General features: G+C 35.6%; 1 protein-coding gene across 2 annotated transcripts in view; it reads right to left on the minus strand.

Annotated features, from left to right (window-relative positions):
- The window catches only part of LOC150109287 (sortilin-like), a 508,125-nt gene that overhangs the window by 94,320 nt on the left and 398,957 nt on the right, over positions 1-14,848 (minus strand). The gene's annotated exons all lie outside the window — the stretch shown is intronic.

Here is a 14,848-nt window from a genome sequence, read left to right on the forward strand (position 1 = left end):
AATTTAACCATTTTTGGAGTAAGACCATCGGTCATGAGAATGATGCACTCAACAGAGAAGCACTCGAGACCATAAGTTCAGGTATGATGAAATTATCAAACAGTGGAATAGACATATGGGTTTGAGTAGCTGCTGACATTTTCTTAACTGTTACTTTCTCAGCATGCAAGTATCTCAGAGCAGGTGGGGTAGTGGTTAACTTTCTTTTTTGAATCCTGATATATGTTTTGTTCTGTTGTAATTTTTTGTATTTCTTTTTCATCTTTCCACTTCTGGCATGCACGAGTAAGCTGGATGATCTCCCTGACAGTTGACACAATTCAGCTTTTTATTTTTATTTTTTTCAGAGCAAGACTTTTTATGCTCTTTACCACCACATTGGGCACAGGTAGTAGAGCCATGACAGGAAGTTTGGGCATGCCCATATTTTTAACATTTAATGCTTTAATAGGACAGTTGAGATACTCTGCATTTACAGATGTTGGAGGCTTAGGTTGTATCAAAAGTAAGGATTGTGTTCCTGGCTGGAACCAGGGAACCAGGTATTCCTATGTATCAGGGTGCATCTCACACCACCCATCACTCCCGATATCTTTAAGCTCTGAAGATATCTCCTCTCAGAAACATCAAGGAGATCCCATTCTGATATCATTCCTCTACAAGAATTGAGTGTTTTATGAGGTATTACTGTGATTGGTAATCCACCAATTGATGATGCTCCCAGTAGTTTCTCAGAATGTTGCTGACACGATGTTTCCACACGGATATCACCAGATATCCTTGTGGAAACGCAATTTCTTAACAGTTTTGGGAGGTCCTACCAGTCTTTCTGAACCCTTTTGATTAAAGAAGGGTGACATTTTCCCTATTGGCTTTTCACCTGTTGCATGGATGATCAAAAACACTGGTACATTTATACTAGTATCATATAGCTTTTGTTTCTTACTGCTGTTACCAAATGCTGTATCTATGATATCAGTACTTGGTTGGAACTTTGCTAAGGCCTCCTAAAATCTTTTGAGGATGAAGAATTCATGCTCAAGGAGTTTATGGTTCAGTGCCAGAGCTCCCTACTCACCACAGAGCCGTACATGTACGCCCACTGACCGACAAGGAATGAATGTGCTCAGGAGTGGGATGCCAGGGCTACCCTAGATGCTATACCAGCACAATAGCAAGCTTGGATCCCAATCCCAGACCATGGAGTGAGAGACTTACTGAAACACCATTGACCCTTGCAGGCAAGTCCACAGCCAACTGATCTTGGCCAGGCCATTCTGGACTGTCCACCTTGCTAAAGTACATGACTAAGTAGTGCAAGACTAACAGAATCCCTTTCTAGATGTCCACAGGTTGCACTGCACAGAAAACACAGTGGCACAGCATTGAATCCTAGTTTTTTTACTATCCTGGAAGAAAGGATAGTAAAAAAAAGACATTACCGTCACTGGGAGGTCCCCTCCATAATGAACAGGTGCCCCACAGAGAGAGGACAGTTCCATGAGAAAATTATTCAAAGAGAGTGAAAAGAGTATATCAAGGTATTCATGTTAAATAAGTCTAGTATGACCACTTAAAAAAAAAAAAAAAAAAACTAGCTTTTTATGCCCTATGATGCACAGGGTCAGGATGTTTCAAATTAAAGCACCTTTATTGTGACTGTGGTATAATTCAGAGTCAATGACAACACAATTATTCTATGATATTTATTTCACTCATTTCATAAAATAATGTGATACAAAAAAAAAAAAAAAAAAAAAATCACAGAGTTAACATGTTGCAAGAAGCTCTCAAGGAGATCCGGATGCTCAATTGAGGTGGTGTTCAATGTGCTGGCCTTTGCGCAGGACCAATAGCTGATATCAATATACAGCACTGTCTACAGTGCTACCTGGAATATACAAAGTTCCATGTTCTTGTAAGATGTCGTACTATGGGCAAACAGGAAGATCTATAAGTAAATGCATCTAAAACCACATCCGTCTGATCAAACCGCACAAATCTGGCTCAACATGGAGTTGAAAATCCTAACCATAGGATCCAATGGAAAAACACCAAGTTGCTACATAGGTCCTTATATAAACATGAGTGTTTATATAAAGAAAGTGCTGAAGCCTTACGTCACAGACCTAATCTTAACCGTAATGACTGTCTAACTATCTCAAAGGGCTGGGAAATTATCCTCAATTGTATAAAATACATTTATCAGATATATTTTAATTTAATTTTAATTTACAGCCAAATATTTTTAGTCCTCAAACACACTACTGTACACATAGAGTAATTCCAATGTAAGCATGCACACTAACTGTTCCTTTGAATATAATTCCTAGCATTGTTTGTAATAACTGTACTGATGATGTCTTAAAATACTTAAGACAAAATATCTACATATTATTAATATTTAATTACTGTCGTATACATGTGAATTTTTAGTTATGAATACTCCACAGATTTCACTATATAATAGAATGTCTACAGTGGAACGTATGTGATCTGCCAAAGGGTTTCACACATGACGTGATTTTGTCTTTTAAATGTTCTAGATGAAGAACTATGACCTGATATACCATGCTTTTAAGGTAACCCCCAAAGCCACAAGGGTTAAGATCTGGTAAACATGGAGTCCATTTCATAGAAAATAAGCAACTGATTATTCTATCCTTTGTGAAATGGTGATGCAATGATTGCTGAACTTCACAGTCTATGTAGGGAGGTGCTCCATCTTGCATCAACACTATTGTGTTCAGGCACCCTCTTTGTTGTAGTTGTGGGATGATGAAACTGCTCAACATATCTCGATAATGAGCAGCCATGACCATGGGGATCACAGGTCTGGTTCGATAGATTTTTTTCCAAGAAAAATCACTTGATATGTGATTTTTCTTGGAAGAAATAAATTCACCATAAATTCTATCCATACTATGACCTAATGTAAGGGAACTTGTTGAAATGTAAAGGAATTCTCTGTAGCCAAGATGCAACAATTTGGAGTGTTTACTGTTCTACAGTAAACACTCATGAAAAGACAAACATGAAAACACACTTCATCACTCCATAGGCTGTTTCAAGCCCAATCCCTGTTCACCTTCGTGCATTGCAAAAATGGCAATGCAAACATTTCTGGGTTGTTAACATTTGTTTGCAGCTCTTGGCCATGGTCAAGTTTATATGGGGAGCATTATAATGCTTTACACAAAGTTCTCCATACCATTGTGTATGGCAAATCTAATCGTCTTGCTACAGCACAGAGCAAGACAATTCTCATTTGACTGTTCAACAACTGCAATTGCAGACCTTCAGTCATTTGCAAAATTTCAGATTTATGCCCTTTTCATGGTTGTACTCTCAAAATGCATGCCTGTCTCTTCACATCAATGAACAATGCGTCAAACTGCATTTAGTGTCGCTGAGCCTTTTTGCAATGTCTTTAGGCATTTGTACTTACAAAGCAATGTTGCAGCATTTTCCCTTTTCCTATAGAAACACTTCACAAGCAAAGCATGTTCATGCAAAGTGAGACTCACTGTGCAAGATGAATGACCTAAAGAGTCAGTCTCACTCCTTAGTTTATACTGCCTTAAGGCTCATACGGTATCCAAAATTCACTATTTTTTCTCACTCACCACATTGTGATGAGTGAGAAAAAAATGCCGATATTTCCTATATCAGTCATTTCTGAACTTTCTTTTTTAATGTCAAAATCTTTGGTTAGGGTAACCACCAAGTTCAAGGGTATTTCATCTATTGGCTTTTCTCTATTGCTCTGAATAAGACTATTTTAATTTCGTTAACATAGTCTTCATCAGTAACATAGCTGTTTATCATTTCAAAAATGTATAAAAGCAGAATGAAACATACATTCATATTATTGCAATCATCGCAAAATGACAGTTCATATTATGTTGAAATGTCAACAAGTGCTTCATCAGTGATGTGCTGTGTAATGCTCATCACATATGCTGACCAAGAATGGCTTAGGACAAGGGCTTGATTTTTATTAGATTGAGATGGATAGCATGCAGTTTCTAAGACTTCCTTAAATGTACAAATATGGCTGTTACATTCAACATAATGGCATTGTATATAAAACACATATAAACTGGGTTTAAATGATCGGAGGTTTTTTCATTGTAAAGTAATTTCGCCGACTTGACTGTTGGCTTCATCTGGGCATACAAAGTGACAAACAGCTAAAAAAAAAAGATGAAAAAACAAGCTAAGGATATCAGGTCAAAATATAAATGAATGTTAAATATTATCTAAATTCATAATAATAAATTTAGTTTAATCCTTTATCCAAGTGTGAGCAAACAAAGTTTGCGCCTGAAAGTATCTTCAGGACTGGGTTAAGGTGGTACACACCAGGGCAACTCGTTGCAAAGGTGGAGCAAGCTACCAACACTATATAACAATAGACATATCCGCAAGGAGATGTGTTTTGCATTATAGGAGATACTAGGATAGGAGTGTTGGTAGCTTGCTCCACCTTTGCAACGAGTTGCCCTGGTGTGTACCACCTTAACCCAGTCCTGAAGATACTTTCAGGCGCAAACTTTGTTTGCTCACACTTGGATAAAGGATTAAACTAAATTTATTATACTCTAACCAAGTGGAAAATAAACTTTCAACATCTTTCTCTAAATCCAGAGTAATTTATAAAAAAGGGTGGCACACCAATTGGCAATTCCTATAGGTGGAGATGACCTGCAAATGCTTCTGCCTGATATCTCGACTTGGGCCTGGCTCCCACTGAAGAGACCTCAATAAAGGTCGAAACCGGTCTGGGTAGTGGCCCTTCCCTTAATGCATAACAATAGACATATCCGCAAGGAGATGTGTTTTGCATTATAGGAGATACTAGGATAGGAGTGTTGGTAGCTTGCTCCACCTTTGCAACGAGTTGCCCTGGTGTGTACCACCTTAACCCAGTCCTGAAGATACTTTCAGGCGCAAACTTTGTTTGCTCACACTTGGATAAAGGATTAAACTAAATTTATTATTATCTAAATTCAAATAAAACACTACATCAAACTCATGGAGTGTGTATGTTATCAGTCATCGTTATATATGCATGATCTACAATTGGCAGCAAAATTGAACTCCGATGTATTGAGTGATCTTATGAGACTTTTTCCATATGTCACCAAGGATCATCCCTTAATACAGGTTGCCTCTTGAAAGGATAACTACTGCAGCTTCTTTGATGTTGCGGAACGAAAATCTTCTTCCAAGTACAGCATAGTACTTTTATCCCATTCGATGCTATGATTGGTATTGAAAAAATGGACCGCCAAGCCTTGTCTTCTCTGTTGTTATTAATGTCCCCGATATGTTCTTTTTTCATATCTCTAGACTTCTAGAAGTTTGTCTTATATAATTTAAACAACAAGAGCAGGGAATGTTGTAAACACCAGGATGTTTATAGAAAGCATTTATATCCTTCGGAGTTCAATTTTGCTGCCAATTATAGATCATACATGTATAATAATGACTGATAACATATACGCTCAATGAGTTTGATGTAGCATTTTATTTGAATTTAGATAATATTTATCATTCGTTTATGTTTTAACCTGATATCCTTAGCTTGTTTTTTGATCTTTTTTAAGCTGTTTTTGTCACCTTGTATGCCCAGATGAAGACAACAGTCAAGTCGGCAAAACTAGTAGGCTATACTTTACAATAAAAAAAAAAAACAAACTTCGACCAGTTAAACCCAGTTTAAACGTGTTTTGTATATAATCAGTGGTCGAAAAGAACATTACAATAATGGCATTGTTATTAGATGCCACATTAACTAATGATTATCATTTATAGTATGATAAGCTAGACCTGATTTGTGTGATCTTTCTTTCTCATCATCCTTATTTCTTGTGAAAATCCTATCTGTCTGACATAATACATGCCCCATGCATACACAATTTTATATACATCTGATTCTTGACAGGCTGCTTAGCATTGTAGAATTTTTTTTTTTCAGCTGGTTCAAAAGTCACATTGTTTCATCTGTGATATTCTTGTTGTAAAGTAAAGTACATGCACAACACTTTTTTTTTTTTTTGCATGTTTGCAAAATCTTTGGTTATTTTTGTAGGACATTATTTCTAGTTCATACAGTCACTATTTTTTGCAAGACTCACTCACTTATGTAGCCCATTTCTTATTATTTTTTGCTGTTTTGACTGGAATGGTAGATGCACTATATTTTTAAGACACTGCATTTCTGATTAGGGGGATGAGAAGTGGAATGTAGATATTGAAATTTTCCCAACTTAACATACTAATTATAGCAAATGTAGTTAAAATATTTTTAAAGGCAGCTGTTAACAGATCTGCTGGATTGTCCAAAGTTAAATTGGAGGCACATGAAAATTTATACTCTAGGATGTGCAAGAGATGAAATTGATGGTTCATCAGTTTCATCTCTTGCACTTTCAGAATGCTAATTTATTTTGCTCAATGACTGAGACAAGCACATCAACGAATGGAAGTGTCTTGTTTTCTTCAATTTATATTCTAAATCAGTAATTTATATGCATTTTTCTTCTGAGAATAAGTGGGTTTCTGATTCATAACAAGGCAAGTAGAGGAATCTTTCAGAAGAGTGATAATTTTTCTCTTTGATCCATTTGACAGTTGTAACCTCTATATCTCGAATACATCTGAAAAAATAGCTAAACTTCTTTATAAATATAATCTCTACATCAATTTCAAACCACGCATCCAGAAGCAACATTTATATTTTCTCTTAAGCACCTTTCATCTCATGCACATCCTGGAGTTATAATTTCCATGGACCTGCAATTTAGTCTACTTTGGAAAGGCCGGCAGATATGTTAACATGTGCTTTGAAGAATATGTAAGCTACATTTGCTCAGTATGGAATTAGGACTGTACATATTTGCACAGAATTAAATGGAAGAAGATACACATGTGGCATAGAAATCACTGAGTCTAATAGACTATTCTTAGAATCAGTATCAGCTAGGAAACACTCCTTTAACTTTGATAAGAATGGCTGAATTAATTTCTCAAAGATCAGGATGACAGTCATAGACCATACTTAACCTGAGCTCTCAACTTTATTTTCTTCAGTCCATATCAGGTAGTATGATAGGACATTTGTTCTTTTTCAGTTACAATTCAAATTGATTCTGCAACAATCTAGTTAAGTGTGTGTTTTGCTGTAATTTGTGAAGATGCTGGCTGGAAATCCAGCAAAATATTAGTAACTTAATAATAAATTATTTATTTTATTCTTCTAGTGTTGCTTACACCTTGAATCACTGCTATGAATAATATGAACACCTGAACTTTTCACTATGAGTCTAAGAGACTATTTTTAGAATCAGCATCAGCTAGGAAACACTCCTTTAACTTTGATAAGTATGGCTGAATTTTGCATATTATGCAGAATAAATAATAATACAAATGTTATTGTATTTTACACTGTTTTAATATTCACATTCAAATTTCACTGCCCAAAATGTTCAATAAAACCATAGAAGTATGCAATATACATAAGTGTCACCTCCTTTTAAAATCACTCAGCACAATCAGACATAACAAGAAAAAGGAAGTAGAAGGACATCTCTTCTTTATATCTGGTTGTATTTTATTATTGTATATTTGAAATTATTGTTTCTGAAACAGATCATATATATAAAATGGAGAAAAATATTCTAATAGAATGCTCATTAGTGTCTATCTCAAATCTCAGAGATGAGAAATTTTGTTGATAGGAAAATATGTGGGATTAAGGTGAAACTTCTTCAAAATTGGTGTTGTGAAGCCATTAATAAGCAGCGCACATAATATTTGCTCTTCTCCCTTAGGCTTACAACACAAGCTTCTCATTGTCAAAACTTAATGGAATTAAATGGATACAACTCTTATCAAATCCAATGGATAATTACCTTCCTACATTCCAACATCTAAGGATTCTTTGCTAGAACATAGGGTGCCCATCCAATCCAATACATCTGGCATCTCTGAAGCTACCGGCAAAATTTTGAAGAAGTTTCACCTCAATCACATATTTTCCTATCAACAAAATTTCTCATCTCTTATCTTTTGTAATGGTATGTTTAAACCAACAGTTTAGTTGGTTTAAACACCAATTAAACTGTTTCCTCCATGTTTAGTTGGTGTTTACCAAATCTCATATACCAGAGGGGGGGGGGATCGACACTCTGTTATAACTTGAAATCTCAAAAGATCTGGTCTTGCATAGCATAGTACTGATACTAAACATAGTATCTTGTGGGATGAAATTCATCTTCTCCAGAGAAACAGTTTTAAATATGAATGTCTTTTCAAAGAAAGTTGTGGAATCCTTTTACACTGGCCAAATCTGAATCAGAATGAATGAATGTATCTCTCTCTCGCTCTCTCTTGAAGAAAACACTGATTGTTCAGCCAGAGAGGATGTATTGAGTCTATCCATAAGGATATAATAATTAGAACTCCATGGTGGACTCAGGAAGTTAAAGAGGCAGCCATGGAAAAGAAGAAAGCATATTAAAAGATCCTGCAAGTAAGTTAGCTTATGCTCCTAGAGAACACAGAGAAAAATGTAAGAAAGTAAAGCAATGTGTAAAACTAGCTAAACAAAATTCATAGGAAGACTATGGTAAAAACACAGAAAATAAATATCAGGAAGATGTCAAAATATTTTAGAGACTATTGAAAAAGCTTAGAAATGGAGAAAAAAGTACAATAAAGGTGACACGAAAACTAAAGATGAAGATATTCTAGTTGTCTGGAGTAATTACTTTGAAAGATTGTTAAATGAAACAAACAAACATACAAGGATATGGGAGACAGGATCATGTCCTAGAGACAGGAAGAAGTCGGTTTTCATACAACTACATAAGAAGGAAGATATGAAGGAGTGCAAGAACTATTAGTTTAACATCTAATGCAAGCAAGATTTTATTAAATGTGATTCTACATTTCAATTCATTTCAGAAAACCATATTTCATATGAAGTACCTGATCTTATGAAAAAGTGTGGATGGCAAATGTATAATGCCTGTATAATAATACTGACATGAATCTTCAAGACTTTGATTGGTTTCCTAAGTTGAAAGAACCACTGATGAGGTTTCTCTTGCTGAAGTGATCCAAATTATCAAGAACATCAATAAAAATGGTTTGTTGAAAGGAATACAAGAAGCCAAATGTTGAGCAACAGTAATAAGACATAATGGAGATTACATTTTATTGATTACTTAAATTTTACCTCTGACCTTTGAAAATATGATCTTCAATTAAGTTCAGTTTTTCTCTTCTTGGGTTGATTTTGACAATCTAGCTTATCATGGAATAAGCACATCACATCACATCGATGCCTCCTCAGAATTCAAAAATCTTGGGATTGTTTTTCATTCAAAACATTACTTCTTTGCTCAGTTCTGCTCAATTGCTAACACTATAAATTTTAAACCTGTCTGACCTTAGAATATTGTTCTCACATTTGAGGTGGTGCTCCCAAAATCTCCTTAAGGATTCTTAATTATATACAAAAGGGGAACTCCACTTAAGAGATGATTCCTCTTTCAGCCTTCCTCCAACCACCTTCTTCGAAATGCAGTATTTCTGCATTATGCTTTTATAGGTATTTTCATGGATGTTGCACCACCACCAAACTGGCCAATATCATCCCTCCACATTCCTGAAATTATGTAAGAAAAAATGCAGCCATTGGTCAAAAACCACATTCAGTTCAACACCGAACTTATGGAACCGACTTCTCATCTTCCTTCATCCCATCATCATTATATCCTTTGGAACAGCCTTCTCCATAGCACTTTTTCAATGAATAAATACACTCCCACATTTTCAAAAAAGGGTCTACAGATCTGTTCTTTCTCCTTAACAGACAACCCACCCATGATAGTGCTGTGTTATAGGGTTTGTGGTCTTGTGTATGATTTACTATACAAAAATATACAAGATACTGAAAGCTTATAAATGTTTAAGTTTAACAAGGAATGCAGTATGAAAAACTTTTGAAATGACTCCTATATTCTTCCTTAATATTATATTCCTACTGGTTACACCATTTGTTTTATTTCTCTGTTATTTCGTTAGTTGTTGATTCTGCTTCATCTTTATTTGTTCTTTACTTAAACTTCGTGAAATGTCATGAAAGGTTGACTGCCGAAACCAACTTACGTTCTCATGTTCTATAGTCTAACAAATTTATCTGTTTTACGATTGCACCAGTTAGACTATGTACTGAGTGTGAGATTATAAGATTTTAAACTAAAGGCAAAGTAGATATTGTTATCATTCCCAGCTTATGTTACTTTTAATTAGTCATGGCTTGATTATTGTTCACTTAAACTTCATCTTTTGCAGGGTTGAAATTTTCAGGAGTGCATTGACAGAATTAATTAAATTAATTCTATCAATGCACATGAATGTGATTTAATCCTGAAAATGGATTAAATCAAAAAGGAATATTTACCCAGTCTGCTCCACATTAACACACACACACACACACACACATTACAAGTCTTTCTCAATTTCAATTCTTCCTGATTCAGACTCAGTTCTATGTTTCTGTAATAAATTTAGTTTAATCCTTTACCCAAGTGTAGGCAAGCAAACTTTGCACCTGAAGTAGTTCAGGACTGAGGCAACGCGTAGCAAATGGCTACGAGTTGCCTCAGTCCTGAACTACTTCAGGTGCAAACTTTGTTTGCCTACACTTGGGTAAAGAATTAAATTAAATTTATTTATAGTCTAACCAAGTGGAAAATAAACTTCCAACATCTTTCTCTAAATCCAGAGTAAATTAATAATAAGGTGGTACACCTTTTGGCAACTCATATAAGTAAATATAACCTCTCCATTGCTTCTGCCTTAGTATCATCACTCTGGGTCTGTCTCCCACTGACGAGACCTCAATAAAGGTCGAAACCAGTCTGGGTAGTGGCCCTTCCCTTAATGCATAGCATTATACATGTCTGCAAGGAGATGTGCTTTGCATTATGGGAGATACTGAGACAAGGAATGATGAGAGCTTGGTCCACCTTTGCTATGAGTTGCCTCAGTCCTGAACTACTTCAGGCGCAAACTTTGTTTGCCTACACTTGGGTAAAGGATTAAACTAAATTTATTATAGTCTAACCAAGTGGAAAATAAACTTCCAACTTCTATGTTTCCATCCTTAGAGTTAAATCACAATCTAGAATATCCCACTAGTCATACATACAAAAACAACTGAAAATAATGCATACCTTGAGTAAGTTTAAATTAATATCAATTTACATTATCTAGTACAGTAGTCTTCTTATCCTTACAATAATTACCTATACACAATTGACATTAAGACACATCTAGAGTGAGCTTATTTTGATATTACCTACACAATCTTATTCTACCTATACACAGATACACTTGATGTAATTTCTTGCTTGCAAATATCACATATAAGTACGTACAATTCTCATTCAGCACTGTTTTTTATACGAGTCTTTTGTCCACACGAAAGTGCTCCTTTTGTTCTCTTTATGTCTGCCAGCTCATTCTTAATCCCCTACCAAGTTTCTTCTTTGTCTGAGTCAGCAATTATTCTATGCCCTTTAGGACCTTAACATAGCGGCAATGTTTCTTAGTAAGATGTCTCGACGATCAACACTATACTTCCCATGGCAGTGGAACCAGGTAAGTGAAGATTGAGAAATCTAAGACAAAATCCATCTTGATGATTCGGCTTATAAAGGCCCGGACTTCCACTGTACGCATGTGCACATCTCTTGAAACATCCATATATGTATGGTCATGTGTTGACATCCAAATATGACGACATCACAGGTAGAAAGTATTTTTAACTTGGGTATAGTTATGTTAAAGATACCAAGCAATTTTAAACCTGGTTTTACTCCATTTTTCCCAAGTAAGCAAACAGACAAAATGTCAAGTTTGCGCCTGCAATTGATGCAAGACTAGCTGATCCCACAGGTAGTGCAAGACCAAGGCAACTCGTGGTAAAGGTGGAGCAAGCTCTGATCACTAATCTTAATATTTACCCTTAATGCCAAAACACATCTCCAAGAAGGGGATGTATGATGTTTTGTATTAAAGGCAAGGGCCACTACCCAGACCGGTTTCGACCTTTATTGAGGTCTCATCAGTGGGAGCCAGGCTAGAAATACCAAGATTTAGTAATGCAGAGCTTGTAAGTATTTTACCAAAACAAGTTACCAAGCTCTGCATTACTAAATCTTGGTATTTCTAGCCTGGCTCCCACTGATGAGACCTCAATAAAGGTCGAAACCGGTCTGGGTAGTGGCCCTTGCCTTTAATACAAAACATCATACATCCCCTTCTTGGAGATGTGTTTTGGCATTAAGGGTAAATATTAAGATTAGTGATCAGAGCTTGCTCCACCTTTACCACGAGTTGCCTTGGTCTTGCACTACCTGTGGGATCAGCTAGTCTTGCATCAATTGCAGGCGCAAACTTGACATTTTGTCTGTTTGCTTACTTGGGAAAAATGGAGTAAAACCAGGTTTAAAATTGCTTGGTATCTTTAACATAACTATACCCAAGTTAAAAATACTTTCTACATTTATATCTCCTCCTGAGATTTTTATTTAATAAGGTTATAACAACACCTTATGGTAACTTGTTTTGGTAAAATACTTACAAGCTCTGCATTACTAAATCTTGGTATTTCTAGCCTGGCTCCCACTGATGAGACCTCAATAAAGGTCGAAACCGGTCTGGGTAGTGGCCCTTGCCTTTAATACAAAACATCATACATCCCCTTCTTGGAGATGTGTTTTGGCATTAAGGGTAAATATTAAGATTAGTGATCAGAGCTTGCTCCACCTTTACCACGAGTTGCCTTGGTCTTGCACTACCTGTGGGATCAGCTAGTCTTGCATCAATTGCAGGCGCAAACTTGACATTTTGTCTGTTTGCTTACTTGGGAAAAATGGAGTAAAACCAGGTTTAAAATTGCTTGGTATCTTTAACATGATGACATCACACTTCGCACGTCTTTTGAAATCATCATATATGGACATGGGTTAACAGTGTTACATAATGTTGTCATGCATCACATTATTTTAACAAAGGCCTATGATTAAATTATTACAAAATACAACAATTATTACAGACAAAACTGACATTTCTTTAAGTGCAATTCCTCTAGAAAACATGTAAAACTGAACATAAGTTACTTATTAAGAGAGATTTTACAAAAGCTTAAACTTTCTTCGAAAAATTTTTTTTCCCTCTCCTTTCTTTTCCACGTCTTCAGACATATGATCTTCATTATTCTTAGAATTAGACTCACTACTCACTTTAGGATTAACATTTTTTTTCCCTTTTCACAACTTGCCAGATTATTATAATTAAGGCAATTTGTTTTCTAAATCCTATTAACAATTATTCTTGTCTTATAGGTCTTAAGCATATTCTGTGTTATATTCGTGATGGATTTTCTACAGTTTTGTTGTTTGGGTGTCTCATTTACTTCATCTATTTTGATGTCTTGGATTCGTTTGACCTCCTTCTGAGAATTAAATTGGGCAACATTTGTATTACTAACTTTATGACTTACGACAATAATCTCCTTTTGAAAGAATTTACATTTTGAACAATTCAGGGATAACTTCTATTCATCTAGTCTAGAAAGAACCTTAAGGTTTTACTATGGGATATTAGATCCTTAGAGTGTACTAGTAATTTGTCCTGAAAACAATTTACTTTTTCACTCAGTATGTCTGAAAGGACTGAATATAATAATGCCTGAACTGACAGGATTGAAGTGAGTACCAGTTTAGTGAAAACGTTTGTTCTTTCTAAATTATTTATTATTTGTTCAACTTTGTACAGAGAAAATTCATTTGTTTCAGTTTGCTTGACTGCATTTGTACAGGGCAGCATTTCTCTGAGATCCTTAGAGAAGACATCAAGAAACAACTGGAATGCAGACTCAAAGAAGGTATTGATTAATCTATTTTTATCCGCTACTAGTTCTTCTTTCAGTCTTATCAAGTCTTCCTTCTTACTGTTCTTTATTGCTTCCTTTTCAAGAAATTTTTTCTGTTCTACCTTAGAGCATTCATTAGACTCCTGAAACATGCGATCAGAGTGCTTATTTGGGTGATATTCTATCCCACAAAGAATAATTGTGTCCTCCAAAAAGTTACAGGAAAACTGGCATTTCTTTAAGAAATCCAAGCCAAGAATTGCCTGAACATTTGGATTTGAATTTTCAGGGAGAATAATCAACTCCTGAGAAACTGTCAAAAGAAAGCATGGAATTCAGAGTAATAAATTTATTTTCTTTGATGTGCGATCTCAGTCTCAGAGATGCATGTCATTCTGATTGGATCATTTAAATTAGCAATGTCATCAGGAATTAGGTTTCTAATTCTGCTGTAGAGGGACTAAGACATTACAGAGACATGTGCCCTTGAATCCAACAGAATCTCACAAGGCACATTCTCAATCAGATCTTGTAAGACTGTTAAAGGCCTTTCATGTGCTATTCAACACTACTAAGTTGACTACACGAATTGCAATTAAATCTGCTAGTTTGATTATTCGGTAAGTTACTATCTCACAATATTTGAGTCATACCTTATTCCCTTTCTTTCCTTATTATTATTATGAGCGACTCCAAGGAGTCAGACTCATTGAGAGGCCTTAAACAGCATGTCAAGAAATTACTATTATTACTATTACTATTATTACGGGCAACTCCAGGGAGTCATTGGACTCATCGAGGGAGGCCCCAAATCATATTCATCACAACTATTTAACATTCATACAGTATCTATCATACCTCGCCTTAAACTCATTCACTGTCACAGCACCC

This window comes from Typopeltis vanoorti, chromosome 2 (assembly GCF_054136105.1).
Source record: "Typopeltis vanoorti isolate ZY-2024b chromosome 2, IOZ_Tvanoo_1.0, whole genome shotgun sequence".
NCBI lineage: Eukaryota > Metazoa > Arthropoda > Arachnida > Uropygi > Thelyphonidae > Typopeltis > Typopeltis vanoorti.